This window comes from Suncus etruscus, chromosome 4, assembly GCF_024139225.1.
Source record: "Suncus etruscus isolate mSunEtr1 chromosome 4, mSunEtr1.pri.cur, whole genome shotgun sequence".
NCBI classification, from domain to species: Eukaryota; Metazoa; Chordata; class Mammalia; order Eulipotyphla; family Soricidae; genus Suncus; species Suncus etruscus.
This window is the reverse complement of record NC_064851.1, coordinates 72937625-72957234: the sequence shown is the minus strand read 5'-3', so window position 1 is coordinate 72957234 and position 19610 is coordinate 72937625. Positions and strand designations below refer to the sequence as shown.

General features: G+C 31.8%; 1 non-coding gene across 1 annotated transcript; it reads right to left on the bottom strand.

The window, feature by feature from the left end:
* Positions 1-17044: 17044 nt before the first annotated feature.
* On the bottom strand, positions 17045-17146 carry LOC126007648 (U6 spliceosomal RNA). The gene has a single exon (XR_007495155.1). It is a non-coding gene; the product is annotated as a U6 spliceosomal RNA (small nuclear RNA).
* Positions 17147-19610: the final 2464 nt, after the last annotated feature.

The following is a 19610-nucleotide window of genomic DNA, read 5'->3' as shown; positions in this document are numbered from 1 at the left end:
TACTAGGGGTACCCATGTTTAGTAATGTTTTGAGAAGAAAAACTTTGTTCGGAAGTCCTTTGGTGATCACGGATGAGTTTCAAAGATTGACAGGTCAAACAAATGTCACTTATTCTATTTTCAGATTTTCTTCTATCATTGGAATAATTTAAATCCTTTTCTTCCCTGTGTCCCCATAGATCTGTGAAACACTATTTGAATTAAGCGCTGTCAAAATGATTAAATCTGTCAAGAACTCAAATTCTTTGCAATTAAATATTAAATTTACTTGTCATTAAAAATAACACTGAAGACAGTTTTTCCCAAATGGGGGTAGAAATGTCAAAAACTTAGCTCCAATTTTTTATGTGAATATCAGTCAATAAACTTGTTATCTTTTCTGGATGGTGTGCCACCTAAAAATTTTTTTAAAAATCTGCTACAATATGTGATTATTTATATAAGTATTGATCACTGAGGAGTTTAATCCCTGACTGAAATACTGGAAAGTTTTTGTTTTTGTACAATTTATAGCAACAAATATAAAATATACAAGCTGATAAAATAGAAGCAGGTGATCATTTATGTAAGGATGCAAGGTGATATTTTAGGAACTTCAAGCAGAATCTAAAAATATGTTTAATGAAGATTTAAAAGTATGAAAAGGAATTCAAACTTCTAATATTAGATTTAGAAATCCCACTCCTGTCTTTCAATCTCTCCTACTCTTATCATCTAACTTTTCTTTTTCTTTGTCATGTAGCCAAAAATAGACTCACTTTTACCTCTAGTTGTATCAACTTTTCCCCACCTTTTTGCTAGGTGTATGGGACAGGTTGTTTCTAATGGTTGTATATATCTTTCTTGAAAATAATATAGCATCTTTTAATTTGGATTTCATTTTGTTTGTTTGTTTGTTTGTTTTGTTTTTGGGCCACACTCAGTGACGCTCAGGGATTACTCCTGGCTATGTGCTCAGAAATCGCTCCTGACTTGGGGAGACCATATGAAACGTCGAGTGATTGAACCATGGTCCATCCTAGGTTAGCATGGGCAAGGCTAAAGTCTTTCAGCATGTGCCACCACTCAGGCCCCTGGATTTTATTTTAATGTGCTACTTTAAGATTCTGAAATATTTACTACTAAAACTCTGCCAGAACAGAATTATATTTATAGATAAGAACTAGTTGACACACATATATAATCACCAGTGTTACCAAAAATAAAAAAAAACAGTACTAGTTAATATAGGAGATATGGCCAGTGCCTTGCATGCAACTGACACCTGAGCTCCATCAGGAGTTATCTTTGAGTAAAAAGCCAGGATTAAATCGTGAATGCATCCCGTTTTTTCCCCATTAATTTTGACTATCTTTCATTTTTTGAAAAATTATAAAGTCAATTACACTTTATAGATATAATTATAAAGTTTTCAGAACTGCTTTGTATTTTAGATCTATGATTTCTCACCTCATCAAATGTGCATATAATGGAAGTACTATTTATTATAAAAATCTTTATATTTTATTTGCATTTTAAAGTATTTTACTACACTCATGTGTGTGTGTGTGTGTGTGTGTGTGGTTTTATAGTCACAAGTAACAATGCTTGCAGGCTATTCCTGGTGTATTCCACCACACCATGAGACTCCCAACTTGATATATGATACACTATAAAATATGCAAAGCATATACTTTAAGCTATTCCCTATTTTCTTTGATTTATTATTGGCTATTTTAAAAGTTAACAATAACTATTAAACCTTAGATAATTTCAAAACTGTTCTAGTTCATTGCAAAGTTACTGACTCAAAATTATGAGTATTTTTTGTCCATTTTTGCTTCAAATGGAAAAAAACTATATTCATTCCTTAATTATAATCACTATGAAAGATATAATTTCACTTTACCTTGACAAGAATTTCTGGGAAACAGAGGTATGTAATTTTAAGAATAGAATTTGACTGACAGAGTAAAAGATACATGCCCCTAACTCCCCAGTAGCCAGTGTCTATATTCAATATCCAAGGCTATAGGGACACAATCTTCCATCATAATGTCTCTCTATCCTATTCAAAAACCACACATCCATGCAAAGATATTCCAATGTGTATTTTTTATTATCCCACAGATATCTCCTTGCACTTTTTTCTCTTATATGACCTTATTATTCATTTGATCAAAAGAGTAACAGGTTATTTTTTAAGCATACTCGCATATTTTGGAATATACTTTCATATTTTGGAATATAAATGAAATGCAAATGTGTTAATAGCAATAAACAATATAATCAATACCATAGGTAACATTCTTAAACCCCCAAATGCAAAGAACAATAGGAAAACTACTGAGATTAACAGAAGTTCTGGATAGGGAAATTTAGTTATATACAACACTTATGAAAAGGACTGAATCTATACAATGCAGATGTAAAATAAATATTAATAATTTAGTGACAAAAATCAAGTAGACATTAGCCAAAAAATCAATCAATCAATAGATGAGAAATTTAACCAACTTAAAGAACCCCTTCAGAAGATGAAAGAATCTTTACAAGTGAAATCAGAGAAAATAAAGAACATATTAGCAAGCCAAAAATAATAGAATTGCACTAGCAAAGAATTGTTTATGTGCACTTGAAGACAAATTGCAAGCCAGCACTGACAAAGAAGTCAAGAAAGAAAAAAAGACAAAAGGATAAAAGAAAATGTAAGGTATAGGAAAAAAAAACAAAGAGATTACTAATCTCTAAATTATAGTAATAACAAAAGATTTAGAACCAAGTATTGGGAGAGAAACTAGCAGAGAAATTCCATCCTTTGGGAAGTAACAACTGCACAAATCCAAGAGGTAAAAGAGCATCAAACAAAGTAGACCCTAACAAAATAATACCAAGACACATGGTAATCAAAATGGCAATAATTAAAGAGACTGACTTTTTTTTATAATGTCTTTATTTAAGCATCATGATTAAAAACATGTTTATCATTGCATTTCAGTCATAAAAATACTCCCTTCACCAGTGCAACATTCCTACCACTAGTCCCCTCACTTCATCCTCCCCAACCCCGTGCCTGTCTTCAAGACAGTCTTCTCTCACTCATTACTATTCTCATGATAGTTGTTAGTGTAGTTGTTTCTCTAACTGCACTCACCACTCTTTGTGGTGAGCTTCATATCCTGAGTCAGTTTTTCCAGCCCTCATCTCTATTGTCTCTGGGTATTATTACAATGATGTCTTTTATTTTTCTTAAATACCATAGATGAGCGAGACTATTCTGTGTGTCTCTCTCTCCCTCTGACTTTTTCACTTAGCATAATAGTTTCCATGTCCGTCCATGTATATGAAAATTTCATGACTGCATTTTTCCTGATGGCTTCATAATATTCCACTGTGTGCACATACTAGAGAGACTGACTTCTTAGTGCATTAAGGGAGAAAAAAAGTTTAAATATATAGGAAAAAATTTTCTATATAGGTCTTATTTTCCTTATGGGTCTCACATATAGAACAATCCACGCAAGAACAGAGTGAAATAACATATTCAAATTGTTGAAAGAAATTTCTAACCTGAAGTCCACAACCCAGCAAAACTATCATTTATATGAAACAGATGGTGAAAAACATTCTCAGACAAAAATTTGAAATAATAAAACTTACTCTAAATGCGGTACTCAATAATCTGTTATATAAACCTAATAGACAACTATAACAACAACAACCATACACAGTGTAATAGCACAACAGCCTTTCTGCCTTTTTGTCAATAGCTTTCTTAAATGTCAATGGACTAAACTCTCCAATCAAAAGGCACAGAGTAGAGAGCTGGATCAGGAAACAAAATTCAACTATTTGCTTCTTACAAAAAACACACTTAAAAATCTCAGGATAGGAATAGGCTTAAAGTAAAAAAAGATGAATAATAATTATATAAGCCACTGGAAAACAGATAAACAAAAAAGCATGGACATCCATACTTACAAACAATTCAAAAAAGAATAAAAATTATACCAAGCATCAAATCAAACCAAAATGCCACTGAGATAGTTTTATTATAAAAAGAAGACGAGAAGAAACTCTAATACCTAGCAAGACTAAAAACATGCTTGTTTAATAACAACTGTGTCAAAGAGAAAATCTAGAAAGAAATAAAGACATTTTTTTGGACTAATGTAATGGGACACAGCAAAAGTAGTAATTAGGGGGAAACTTATAGTGATACAAACCTACATAAGGAAAGAAGAAAAAGATAAAATCAACAACCTAAAGTCACAGATTAAATATCTGGAAAAAAGACAAAGAAACCCAAACACAGAAGATGAAAAGCAATATTAAAAGCCAGAGCAGAAATCAATGATATAGAAAAAAATTATACAATGAATCAATTGGATCAAAATGAACTGGCTTTTTTGAATAAATAAAAAATGAACAAAATATTGGCAATACTCACCAGGTAAGAAGAGAAAGTACTCAAATAAACTGAATCAGAGAATTAAAAGGGGAGTATTTATAACAGAACCCTCAGAAATCCAAGACATCATAAGTGCTTATGATGAATAACTGTACTGTTAGGCTAGATAACTTAGAAGAAATGCACAAATTTCTATAAACATATAATACCCAAAGATGAGTGAGGACACAGTAGATAACCTACACAGGTCAATATTAAGCAAGGAAACTGAAACATTAAGAATCTCTCCAAGTATAAAATTCCAGGAACAGATTAGTGTATAGGTGAGTTTTATCAATCAGTCAGAGAAAAATTACTATTATTAGAATTATTATTATCAATAATATCTAAACTCTTCCCAAAAATTCAAGAGATGGGAACCTTCCCTAATATCTTCTATTTTAAAATCTTCCTTCTAATCTACCTTCTAATACCTAGCAAATATTACACTCATTTAAAAAATTGAAACAGATTCTACTAATAAAGAAAACTAAAACCAATCTCACTGATGAACATCAATGAAAAAATCATCAAAAATAGCTCAGCAAATCGAATCTAAGAGCATGTCAAAAATTATACATCAAAGATTAAGTGGGTTTCAACCTGGTATGCTAGGATGGTTCAATATTTGTAATAATAAAAACATACATCACATCAGTAAAAGAAAATTAAAATTCACATGATCTTATCAATTGATGCAAATAAAGCATTTGGTAAAGATACAAAACACATTTATCATAAAAAAACAGAGCAAATAGATATGGAAGGAAGGTTCTTTAAGAGAGTGTCAGCTATTATTAAACCCTATAGCCAACATTTTTCTTACTGCTGAGAGTGTCTTTAACAAATAGTGACTGAGACGATTGGATAACCACGTGTAAGAAATTTAATATCGATTCATATTTCACACCTTGCACAAAAATCAAGTCAAAATGGATAAAAGAACTTGATATTAGAACTGATTTTTAAAGTTTACTGTTGTAAACATAGCAGAACATTCCAAGACAAACTTCAAAGTAGTCTTCAGTGATAAAATTCAATGTTAAAATACCAATGGTAAGGATAATAGAAACAAATCTGAATAAATGGGACCACATCAAACTAAAAAATACTATATAACAAAAAAAAATAAGGCTACAACTAAAAGGCAATTGAGTAAGATAAAATATTTACACTCAATATATAATGTAAAGGCTTGATATCTCAGATATACAAAGTACTCAATAAGGTTAACCCCACAAAATCTTAATACCCCATAAAAATGGGGATAGGTAATGAATGAAAACTTTTCTGAAGAATACCAACAGGAAAATTGCTCATCAATTTTTAGAAAATCCAAATCAAGATGACAAATAGTTATATGATACCAGTGAGGATAGCATATATCAAACGTACTGGAAACAATTTGTGTTGGCTGTGATGTAATGAAAAAGAAACTCTCAATCCACTGCTGGTGGAACTGTTGCCTGGTCCAACCCCTATGCAAAATAGTATGGAGAGTTCTCAATATATTAAGAATAGATTTGTTTTTTTTTGTTTTTTTTTTTGTTTGTTTGTTTTTGGTTTTTGGGCCACACCCAGTAACGTTCAGGGGTTACTCCTGGCTATGTGCTCAGAAGTTGCTCCTGGCTTGGGGGACCATATGGGACACCGGGGGATCAAACCGCAGTCCGTCCAAGGTTAGCGCAGGCAAGGCAGGCACCTTACCTTTAGCGCCACCGCCTGGCCCCAAGAATAGATTTGTCATATGACCCATCAATCCTGCTTTTGAGTATCTATACCCAGGACAGAAAAACTTTTGATCCAAAAGAATGACTGCACATTTCTATTCATTGTGACACAATACAGTAGCTAAGTGTTGGAATAAACCTAGATGTCCAACAACAAATGAGTGGATCAATAAAGATGTGGTACATATGTACAATAGAATATGGCATAGCTGTAAGGAATGATGCAATAATGTATTTTTCTGTAAAATAAAGGTAACTTAAAATATAATGTTAAATGAAGTTAGCCAGAAGGATAAATACAGAATGATATCACTTATATGTGGTATTTAGAAATACTGCAAGAAGAAATGCAATTTTTAAATGGGAATTGTCAAGAACAATCTAGACCCCTTAGTATTCAGAGAAAAAGAAAATGATTGCGTGTATGATGAAAAATACAACAATGAAAAGATGGGGAACAGGGCAAAGCGATCTGAATGGTAAGGTTAAGAAAGGACATAACTAACTGTACAATCCAGAGTTAACAATACTGACATCAAGAGACCCAAACTTTTATAACAGAGATAATAAAACAGGCCTGTTATGCTGACAGGGGGTGGTCGCATGGTATAGATCCTTGGAATAGCCTTGGAGGCAGGTTGACACCGGTGGTGGAATTGGTCCTGAAACATTCTATGTGTCAAACTGTACTATGTATAACCTTGATACAAAAATTTTTAGTATCTTTATTTAAGCACCATGTTTGTAGTTGGGTTTTAGCAATTGTTTTTCTTGTTTTTTTTGTTTATTTGTTTGTTTGGTTTTCATTTGAGCCATACTCATAGATTACTCCTGACTGCGCACAATGCTCATTCAGGCAGGGCTTAGGAGGTAGGGTGAGGTGGTGTGCCAAGGACCAAACCCAGGTCAAAAAATGCAAAGTAACATCTTAACCACTTGTATTGTCATTCTGGCAGCAGAAATAAAGTTATTTTCTTATATTTTGATTACAGAAATATATAGTTTTCATGATGGGAATATAGAAAGGTATTTTAAAGATAAAGTATTACCTCAATACTTATGATGATTAATAGCTGGTCTATCTGTCAATCTGAAAGCAAAAGGTTTATATTTTTTCTCTGCTTTTTTTTTATCACCAGTGATAATTTATATTGGAATCATCCTACTTTGTAAACAATTTATATATTTTTCCTATTACATTTCTTTGTTTAGTTTTAGTTGGAGACTTTTGCCATTACCAGATACACATTCCACCTCAGTATATTATTTAAGCATTTATAATGCAAAGTATCAACATGCAAATGCTTTTGACCTGACTCACTAATATCCCTAAAGTTTATTATAATAATTGATTTCTACTTCTTAGAAAACTATCAAATATAAATTTTTGGAATATTCTAAAGTCAGAACTATCATCTTTTATACTTTTGGAAACTATTAGAATTTTATGTCAATATGAATATAATATATTTACATAAGGATATCCACATATAAGGATATAACAATCCTTATATCCTAATATGTGACATCAGTGACTATTTTGAATCTCACACTAAATAAGAGGCTGAAAGATACCAAAGATTTTGTGAAACTTTATTTGAATTACAAAGCTAGATCTGCAGACATCTTGAGAATTAGTTTTACTATAAAAAATTCTTAATTTATCTTTTTCTGGTTACAAAGTGTATAAATAAAATGCAATGAAATCCTGGGTTTTCTTATTCTAGCAAAATGTGAGGTCCTAGAGCAATTATGCTTAATGAATATGAATAATATTTATTTTAAATCATCACCTGCTTTACATATATATATTTATATTACAAGTTAAAGTCACTTCTGAAGAAATTCTTTTTCCATATTCTACAAACATATAATCACCAATGATTAAAGGTTACAATGCACATGTAAGTGGAAAGAGAATAGGATTTAGATTCAAACATGTAAGTTCCAGGGGGTCTCAAACTTGTGGCCCACGGGCCACAAACGGCCCTCCATACATTTTGTAGCCCTGCCCTAGAGGAATATTTTTGTTTTGTTTTGTTTTAGTTGTTTGGGTCACACCCCCCAATGTTCAAGGCTTACTACTGACATTGCACTCAAGGATCACCCCAACTTTGCCTCCTGCGGTCCCCAGGTAAATTGAGTTTGAGACCCCTGAAACCTAATAGCTAGAAAATAAACAGCATACTATAAGAATATTGCAATCTTATATTACAGATGAAAAATTTGAAACCATTTTAACATTATATTTATTGTCTGTAACCCAGAAATATCAACATATTATAGTATAAATATTTTTATTGTACGGTGCTTTTTATAAATTAGTTTTTAACTTGACTATTCTATTTAATATAAAATTGTTCTTTTAACTTTAAATTTTATTTTCATCTACTTATATTTTAATAAAATGATTAATATATAGACTAGACAAAACTACTGAGTTTTTATTAACTAATTTTGCAATACTCTCCAGCAAGAGCAATGATAGACTCTAAAATAAAAATGCTATCTTTTTTCTTATATTGTAATTCATATGTTACATTATAGTTTAAATTATAAGCTTAATATTTAATATAAGACATGTTTTATATCTTAAAATTTTTTAGGAGAGGATATCAATATATCACTTTTTGAGGAAAAAAAATTGCCAGCAAATTTTTACAGAGTCCACAAAAGTTAATTATTCAAAAATTGCATCAAATTTTTATTAAGAATTATATTCTGACTCTATAATATGACCTTTACAGTCATAAACATATTTCATTAGTAGAAAATTATATAATAGATTTTATTTTTATTATCCACTTTAAAAAGACATTTGCACAGCCATAGTCTTAATTGTTATTCAAGATCTTAAAAATAGAAAGAACTGGGGCCAGAGCAATAGTGCACGTGGCTGACCCAGGATGAACCGCGGTTCAATCTCCGGGTGTCTCATATGGTCCCCAAGCCAAGGGCGATTTCTGATAGCCAGGAGTAACCCCTGAGCATAATCGGGTGTGGCCCAAAGAATCAAAAACAAAAAAAAAATAGAAAGAACTATAGATATTGACATCTCCACAGTGGAATACTATGCAGCTCTTAAGAAAATGAAGTCATGACATTTTTCTATACATGGATGGACATGGAAACTATTAGCTGAGTGAAATGAGTCAGAGGGAGAGAGATAGATACAAAATAGTCTCACTCATCTGTGAGAGTTAAGAAAAATAAAAGACAGCATGGTAATAATACCCAAAAACCATAGAGATATGGGCCAAAAGAATTAGCCTATGAAATGAAGCTTACCACAAAGAGTGATGAGCCTAGTTAGAGAATTATATGCACTGAAAACTACCATGACAATGATAGTTTTATATATATACATATATGTACATATACATATACATATACATACACACACACACACATATATATATATATATATATATATATATATATAGAGAGAGAGAGAGAGAGAGAGAGAGAGAGAGAGAAATAGATGGGGGAGGGGGAAATGGGGAAATTGGTGGTTGGAAAGTTACACTGGTGAAAAGTGGCTTTTGTTGACTGAAAGACATCTATTAACATTTTGGTAATACTGTGCTTAAATGAACAAATTATAGAAAAGGAATAACTATATATTGAATTGAGGCAATATTACTTGAATTTTCATGTTCTAGTATTTTGTCTCAATAAATACAATTGGTTTCATATTTTGTGAATTTTTGTACATCATAGATGATTTATTTAGCATGACAAATTATTTAAAACTTACTAAAAGAATAAAGAATGCCTTTACACAATTTGACTAAAACAGTAAATTAGACAAGTTATAGACTCCTATAATTATTAGACAGATAAATAAGTCAAAACAATTTATATATTTTCTAAAATGCACAGGTTAGAAAAATCTGAGAAATAATTACTTTGGTCATGATCCTAAAGTACTGGGACATTTGGTGAAAATATCTTCTTTCCCAAGTTAATGGCTTGATAAAACAGACATTTTGAATAGTCAAAAGCATAAATGAAGTGCATATTAGATTTAGATAACATAAGCTCCACATCTAAATTTTTGACGTTTTTGTTTCTTGGAGATATTTTAGACACGTATAAAATTTTAGCACAAAATTGTGGCAATATCTTACCCCCATCTTCTAATATGGTTTAAGAAATATTGGCATAAAGTATGCAGTCAATTTTAAATTACGTTTCATTTTAGTTAACTTGAGATTTCACCCAGGGGGAATACTCAGGCTTTAATTGTCAAATTATGACTTTGTATGTAGAATTATGTCAGATTAAGTTTAATTCATAACCCCAGGTATAGAACCTAAAATTTTTAAATAAAAATTTCTTTTGCTTGACAATTTTGGACAGTTTTTATTCTTATATCAAGTTTTATATTTTTTTGTTCTTTGACCCTAAACATTATATATAATAAAATATTAAGAGAAAATAAAACTTTTATTTTAATATGTTGTTAGATTCTTCTTTTTTCTTTTAGTTTTTTACTTTCTCTTTGGCAGAGTATATAGTTGTACCCAGGGCCACATACAAGGCAAGTCCATTACCCTTTACTATTTTTCCAACCTATATTTTTACTCTCCTGTTGAAACTACAATTCTATGAAATCTGTAGCGTAAAATTATCTCAACACAATGCAAGAACTATTATTTTATTTACTCTTTTTCAAAGTCAGTATATATTTTACAATTTGTTTTTCCCAGTCCATCAACAGACAACAATCCATCAATATCAGGGCAACTAAACTGTTGGGTGTCTGTAGAGAAAAATAGTTTATCAATAATAGTACATCAAAATAATTTCTCATGGGACTAAAAACAAAGAAAAACAAAACTAAGATGAAATAATATTTAGAAGCAAGAAGTTGTCTAACATGAAGAAATTCTTTAATAAATCAAACTCCAAATATTTTACTATAAATGGTATTCAAGGTACATCTAATCAATATCGGCAAATCTGAATCCATCTTCATATTTATTTTATGTGTTAATCTCATAAATGGATCTTAATAACTAGACTAAGGTACAGTTTGAAATTTTCCTCTTGTGTTTTTGCTAATAAATGTTGCAATCAAATTTTATTTTTACAAAAATTGATGACATAATTATTGACCTTTATGCATATAATTCTGTAATACATTAATAAGTAAAATGATAGTGCCTTAATAACTAATGATAACCTAGCATAAATATATAATATGTTTAAAACTTATGTATCTGCACATACATGTATATGCACATGCATGTATATATATAAGTATCATCCAAGTTACAAAAAATTCCTGGAATCTTGGAACATAAATATGAGTTCTAGACATGGAAAAAGGGAAGAAAGATTATAGCTAATGTGCCTACTGTCTCTAAGGTTAAATATGCATATTTGTTTAGACATAGATGGTACAGAAATTTGGTGGCAGAGAATCCTGACCAAAATCTTAAATTGTTTAAATATTAGTTCTAAGTTTATTATGTTTGGGACTTGAATAAAGTTTAATATTAACACAATTGTTTAAGTTTCTCAATCAACACTGATTATCAATTATTTTGGAAATGCAACTGGAGTTATATCTTAACCCAGAAAGGTTCCTTATTATATAAATAAACCTTGGACTCCTATAAGGAATATAATGTGTTATTTTGGCTCAGCTGGCCTGATATTGCTGACAGAGGAGTTAAAATAATATATTTAGCACTTATCAAGTGATAATGATGCCAATATATTCAAATTACATCACTGCCTCAAACCATTTATAATCTCCTAGTTAACAATATTTTGTAAGTAACAAAGCCTAAATTTGCAAAAAGGACTATGTGATAGAAATGTACCAAAGAGATTAACAAAGCCATTACTCTCTAGAAGTGGATGAAGTATTTACAGGATAAAATACTTAATTTAGTGCTTAAAAATATAGAATTTGAGTAGTGTAAATGAAGATGATTGTTTAACTATAATAAACTATAATGTTAATATACTATAGAGAGAAATATAAATTAAATAGATTTTAATTTGGAGGTTTTAGGAGTCACACTTGCCAAATCTTGGGGAACATTCTGGGATTAAATTTAGTGATTCACAGTTATTTGGCTTGCTCTCTACTTCAATTATCTGCCTGGTCTCAAATTATATTTGTTCCTACATGGTCATGGATTTATGTTGTTGAAAAGTAAAGTAGTAATTGAAGCACTAAGAGAATTCCAGGCTGGCATGGCTGACTTTAATAGAGCCAGACTCCAAGTTTTATATTCTTCAACACAAAGTTAGGCATAAACAACTGAGTCTTAGTTTGCATGTAAAATATTTAGTTCATATACTTTTAGGGGTCCCTAATTTATATTCTTTAAAAGTTATTTGAACGGTGTGATAGATAGTAGAGAAGTCAGGGCAGACCTGGGTTTTATCACCTGATACCTTGAGCCCACCAGAAGCAATTCCTTAGTGTCCAAAAGGAGTAAACTCTGAGCATCTTGTGATGTGGCCTTAACAAACCCCATTTTTTGAAATGTCAGTAGTATGCATATATTTATTATATAACATAAATATTTTAATATTTAATAAAAATCTTTCATTTGACATACATCAAGTATTAATAGAGTAATTTACTTGAATCCAAGACTACCACTTATTTCAAGATATACCAATAATGCTTTAGCTATGCATTATGTACAAATATAAAGGTTTCAAAGGTAGGAAGTACTGTTCCATGTAGAGCCATGGCATGATCCAGAATGAAGATAATAGCTGTGGGTACAAATTGAGGTGTCTGAGTGAAAAAATAAGAGTGGGTGGTGGAAGCTTAGAGCAGAAAGCAAATGCATAAAAAATGCTCACACATGCATCAAATGATATGTTAAATGATATGTTAATATATCATAAAACGATATATTAACAGAGTGAAAGTTGAAGTTATTTATTTTCAATCTATCAAAATTTAAATTTTAAATAACCAGTGGTCTAGAAATTTGATAAAAGGCAGATGTTGGTCAACAAGTATATCATGGAATGTTGGGGGAATGTTGGGAAGCCCTGCATGTATTAGCAGGAATAAATATTTGTGTGAAATGACTTGTTTACAAGACATTCTGGAAATAGTAGGAAAGATACCATGGAGTTAAGTCCTTTGCTTTTCATGCAGAAGGTAATTGGTTCAAATCCCGGCATCCCATATGGTCTCCTGAGCCTGCCAGGAGTGATTTCTGAGCATGGAGCCAGGAATAACCCCTGAGCGCTGCTGGCTGTGACCCAAAAACCAAAGGAAATAGAGTTTCTAATTAAGATTGTTTTGGAATAGTAAAACAAGCAGTGAATAGTGATACATGTGCAATATCCATTTTACAAATTTATTTCATATTCAATAAATTGGCCTTTACAGTTATAGGTCATATAAAAGTGTGTTGTTTTTATTGATAAAATAATTATTTTTTGTTTTTCGGGCCACACCCATTTGATGCACAGGGTTTACTCCTAACTAAGCACTCAGAAATTGCCCCTGGCTTGGGGGGACCATATGGGATGCCGGAGAATCAAACCACGGTCTTTCCTTGGCTAGCGCTTGCAAGGCTAAAATATTTTTACATGTGATTATTTTTCTACATTTTTTGTTTGTTTTTGGTTTGTGGATCATACCCGGCTTCGTTCAGGGGTTACTCTAGCTCTGCGCTCAGAAATCACTTCTGGCAGTCACAAGGGACCATATGGGATGTCTGGATTTGAATAACCAACAGTCCTGGGTCGGCTGCGTGTAAGGCTGTGCTATCTATCCGGCCCCATTTTTCTATATTTCTACTTTTTATTATTTCATCTTAATCAAATGCTACGTAGTAGGTATATAAAATATAATACTATGGGACTTCTTATTTCTTTAACTTCCTAAAAACAATTAGAAACAGGCTTTCTTTAAAGGTTTAGAAGAACTTGCATATTGTATTATTTTTTTCTTTTGGATTACACCCGGTGATGCGCAGTGGTTACTCCTGGCTATGTGCTCAGAAATCACTCCTGGCTTGTGGTACCATAAAGGACAAAGCTAGGAGATAGAACCTCATTCTGTCCTATGTTAGCATATGCAAGGCAAATGCCCTACCATTTGCAGCACCGCTCTGACCTCAAATAGCAATTCTTTTTTTTTTTTTTTTTTTGGCAGTGCTCAGGGATTGCTCCTGGCTCTGCACTTACAAGTCACTCCTGTCAGGCTCAGGGAACCATATGGGATGCCAGGATTCAAACCGTGGTCCATCCTGTGTTGGCTGAGTGCAAGGCAAACACCTTACCACTGTGCTATCGCTGGGGCCTAAAACTTGCATCTTTTAATAGTAATTTTCTCCCCTGGGCCTACGCTGTTACTTTCAGGGATGACTTTAGATTATCATTTCAATTTACAATAATAACTGGTTTGTCATTTGCTTCCTCTTGGTTCAGCCTTGGAATATGACAATAGTTAAAAATGAAACAATTTCTTTCATTTTCAAATTTCATAGCATAAAAATTGTCATAGCAGTGGCGCAGGGCATAAGACCTTGTGCACTAGCCTAGGACTGAATCTCGATTTGATCCCCAGGTGTCCCATATGGTCTCCCAAGCCAGGAGTAATTTCTGAGTGATAGCCAGGAGTAACCCTTGAGCATCACCTGGTGTGGTCCAAAAGCAAAATAAAACAAACAAACAAAAATAATTATTTCCTTCATATGTGACTAAGCCTATATAATAATTAAAATGTATAGATTTGTGTATATATATGTATATCAAAGACAGTTGTCCAAGAAAATAATTATTAGAAAGCATGAATCAACTTTGGCTTAAGGAGAAACTGAAATGATAGTAGTGATCTTAACTTTTCTATCTGGCAAGCATAAAGTAATAACCAAATTTAAATAACGAAGTAAAATAATAGCAGCATAACTGAAGAGTAATGCAAACTCTAACGTAAGAACCTTATAGAAAAGGACAATATTACTATCAAAAGACCTATTCATATTAGATATAAAAATAAAAACGTTGGGGGCTGGAGAGATAGAATGGAAGTAATGCATTTGCCTCGCATGCGGAAGGACGGTGGTTTGAATCCCAGCATCCCATATGATCCCCTGTGCCTGCCAGGGGCAATTTCTGAGCATAGAGCTAGGAGTAAACCCTGAACGCTGCCAGGTGTGATCAATAAACCAAAAATAAATAAAATAATTAAAAATAAAACTGTTGGGCTGAAGAGATAATACAGCAGTAGGGGCTTGCATGTGGCCAACCCAGGAAGATGGTGGTTTGATCAGCAACTTCCCATACAGTTCCTCGTGCCTGCCAGGGGCAATTTCTGAGTGCAGATCCAGGAGTAACACCTGCCGCTGCATATGACCCAAAAATAAATAAATAAATAAATAAATAAATAAATAAATAAATAAATAAATAAATAAATAATATAAAAAGTCTACTTCAAAATTATTTTTTCAGACCAAATGGATGACATAAAGGATTAAGCAGATGCTTAGCATGTGGGAATCCCAGCTTTATTCTCTGGTATTTCAAGGTCATCTTAGCCCAATTAGGAATGACCCTGAAGTACAGAGCCAGGAGTATCCTTTGTCACAGTTGATTGTGTCCTCCTTAATCTAAGCACAACCCAAATTATTATATTAATAAAAATTATAAACTTATGCACAAAAATGAGTCTCATCCATGGATCTTGTGATAATTTTTAAAACCAAAATCATTTTAAACTTTCACATCTAGAACTATATGTTTTAAATATATCATTATGAAAGTGTTTTGGTAAAATTCCCCCAATAATGTAATTCTAATAAAAATTTTTAATTACCCTTTTAATTTCCAATAAAGGAAAGTAGGAAGGATAATTTATTAGAGGAAAGATTATTAAACTTTGTACTAATTGCTAACTGAAAATAGTTTGTTCTAATAACTTTATTGTATAAAAAGTTTATTTAGAATTTGTCATAAATCTTATGTTGCTTTTAGCTCAACTTTCTATAAAAAAATACATTCAGATATTAGTTAACAATACTAATTAATGGAAATATGAAAGAGGTTACACAAAACAAACATAACACCAGAAAATAACTTGTGTATTAGGATAAAAATACCTTGCAATAAAAGAAATAATTGTCACTATGGTAAATGACATAACAAATTTATTTGCTAAATAAAATAAAATTAAGCCAGATGCATAATAGTAACCATTTTGTAGAGAAAAGTTTTGTTTAAATTAAAAATTATTCAGAACTTCCACATTTTATTTAAAGAAAAGATAGTTACATGGTTTATCAGAAAGAAACAAAGCAGATCTTTTACCATCATATTTGTTTATGGTATAATAAGTGTAATAAATCAAAGGTTAAGAAATTATTTTTCTGTTATGTATCTGTTAGCAAATAACTTTTCCTGAAGTTCAGTGAAACTGCAATAAACAGAGAAAACACACACACAAGATACAGTAGGTTGGATACATTTAAAAATATAGAAAGATAAAGAACCAAATAAAAGGCAAAAAGATACTTGGAAAGTCTGCTTTGAAGATGACACATGCTTTATATTCATTAAATTGCATTAGAAAGTGAATGGAAATGGAGAAGTTTCATGCCCTTACTTGGTATGGTATCAAATAACTTAAATGGGTTCTGAGAAATCTACTCAAATTCTTTGCTTAATGCCCAACAGATTTGTAAATTGTGAATGACAGGTGATGTTTTTGCGACTGCACTTTTATAAAATTAATTTAAAAAACTTATCACAGTAATTTTTTAATTTATTTTTCAAAGTAATCTCTGCTAATATTTAACCCAAATGTGTTTGATATTGTATTTGTGAAACTTCTAATAGATTTCTGATTATAATAGGTATTCTCTGTATACTTCATTTTATTTTATTTTAACTTAAAAATATTGAGCAGATCCAAAATTTTGTATCATTTTGTGCATGGGCCAAGCTAATCTCTTATGTATCATTTTAGTTTTAGACTATGTGTCAAATAGAGCACTGTCCACTTAGCTTATTAATTGAGACAGGTGATCTAGAATATATATGTATTATTACTTTGGACTGCACTACTTATATTGAAAAGAATGGAGTTGGAGAGAGCACAAAAGGCATTAAACTTTTATATGGCAGAGCTGGATTTTATTCACCTCACCACATATGGTATTCCCAATATATACCATGAATAATTTTGAGTGAGAATCCAGAAGTAATCCCTGAACAATGCTGAGCTTATTGCTTTTTTGAGTGGTTTAAAAAAACAAGAAGAAAATATCAGTGCAGTCAAGTTTTCCAATATTCTGAGTTCTTTTTTGTTTCAACAGCAGTAATGTAAGTGCAACTCTTCATAGACATAGTCCTTCATGGAGCTCAAGTAACATAAACTAATCTAGAAAATTTCTAATATATTTAGATGAATTTCTTTTATACTTTATTTATACCTTATTCTTTTATACTTTATTTCTTTATACTTTTATACTTTTTTCATAATTTTGGTCGATACACATTCAAATTAAAATTAGAAAACATTTTTTCTAAATATTTTAGCTTCCTTTTGTAAGATACCAAGCAATCTACCCTAATCAAAGGTGTCCCCCCAACTTCCCCTTTCCCTAAATATTTTCCTTTGATATGTAAAAGCCCACCAAATAGATCTTTTGTTTCTTTCTCTCAAGCTTTCCCCTGTGGTATTGGGAATTGATTTGAAGTAAGAAAGAAGTTCTGAAGGCTTTTATTTTATTTATTTATTTTAATAATTTAACTATTTCATTAAAAGTTGTGGGGTTTTCTTTTGCCTTTTAAGTTTTATTTTAAAAGTATTTTATTGAAACCTTTTTGATTTACTAAGTTTTTCATAGTTGGGTTTAGACATACAATGTATCAGAAATTTTTCATTTTTTGTAGAATGCACTGTAGTATTTTTCTTTTTATTTAATTTTTATTGTGGTCAAAGTGAATTACAAATCTTTCACAGTAATATTTAAGGCACATAGTGACAAGGAACCCCTGTTCCCAGCATGCATCTCATATCTTCCTCCTTTACCCCCCATAAAGCTAGTGTAACTGGTCCACACTTGTACAGCTTGTTGTGTAGATTGTGTATCGATTCTGTTGTCATTGACTTTGGGTTTTATGTTCAAGTCTTTTTTATTTCCACTAATTATTCAAACGACACCTAGCCTTGGTGCCATTCATTTTTCCCTCTCAAATTATAAGGCTGAACAAGATGATTCCAGTAATGTGGTACAGTTGGGGATATAAGAAAAGATAAGGGAGAAGAAAAAAATAACAAGAAAACCCCAAAACAAACAAACAAAAAAGGACAGGAGGAGTTTGTCTTGGTGTTATAAATATCCATTTAGAAGAAGAAAGGAAAAAAGAAAAGTTTACAAAAACAAAACAAAACAAAACAAAACAAGAATGGGACCAGCGCGGTGGAGCTATAGGTAAGGCCTTGCCAGCGGTTTGATACCCTGGCATCCCATATGGTCCCCGAAGCTAGGAGCGACTTCTGAGTGCATAGCCAGGAGTAATCCCTGAGAGTCACCAGGTATGGCCCCAAAACCAAACTAAACCAAATCAAAACAAAACAAAACAAAAACAATAAGGCAGTAACAATAAAAATACAAACAGAACAAACCAAAAACCAAAACCATCAACGAAAAGAAACAAAACAAAACAAAAAGTAAAAGAAAAAAATATCAGTCAAAACAAAACAAAACAAAACAAAACAAAACAAAACAAAACCAGCAACTACTTAAAAAGGTTTCTTTCTTTTTTTTTTTATCTTTTTTTTGTGTGTGTGTGCAAAGGCACAGTAAATATTTGGGAAATTAGAACAGGAATCCAGACTCCACTTGCACACTCATTTTCACAATCTAAGGTCTTTTTATGGTGCCAGGAAACGTTCCAATCAGTTGTAGATGATGGCATCATGCTAGACATCTTATTTGCATACGTCTTAGGACAAAGGCAAGGAGAGAGTTTCTTTGCTGTTCTAGAAATTCTGTTCCATCATTGCTGTTGTAGTCAGTCTTCTGTAATTAGTCGTCTTGGATTTTGCTGCAGTAATTAAAGGGGAACTCGCAGCAATATGGGCCTATGTCAATAAAGAAAAATGACAAAATTAACAATTTACAAGGACAGTTCTGGCTTTTAGCTGGGGCAGAGATAGTATGAAGCAAAAGGCCATGGATGCCATGATTGCCATCCTATCCTGACCGAGTTTGTATTATTTTTCCACCTCTACCCTGCTGCACCAGACCCATTGCCAAAGTATTAGATACAAGGCATGTGGGGTGAGATCATAACCTGTGAATTTCTATTTTATATCTTTTTCATATTTTCTAGAGAGCACTGAAATAATTCATTTTCATTTTATTTGTTGACATATCAATATAAAAATACCTTCTAAAGCAAAAAAGATATGTACCCTTCTAACATCTTAATATTAACTATGTTCTATT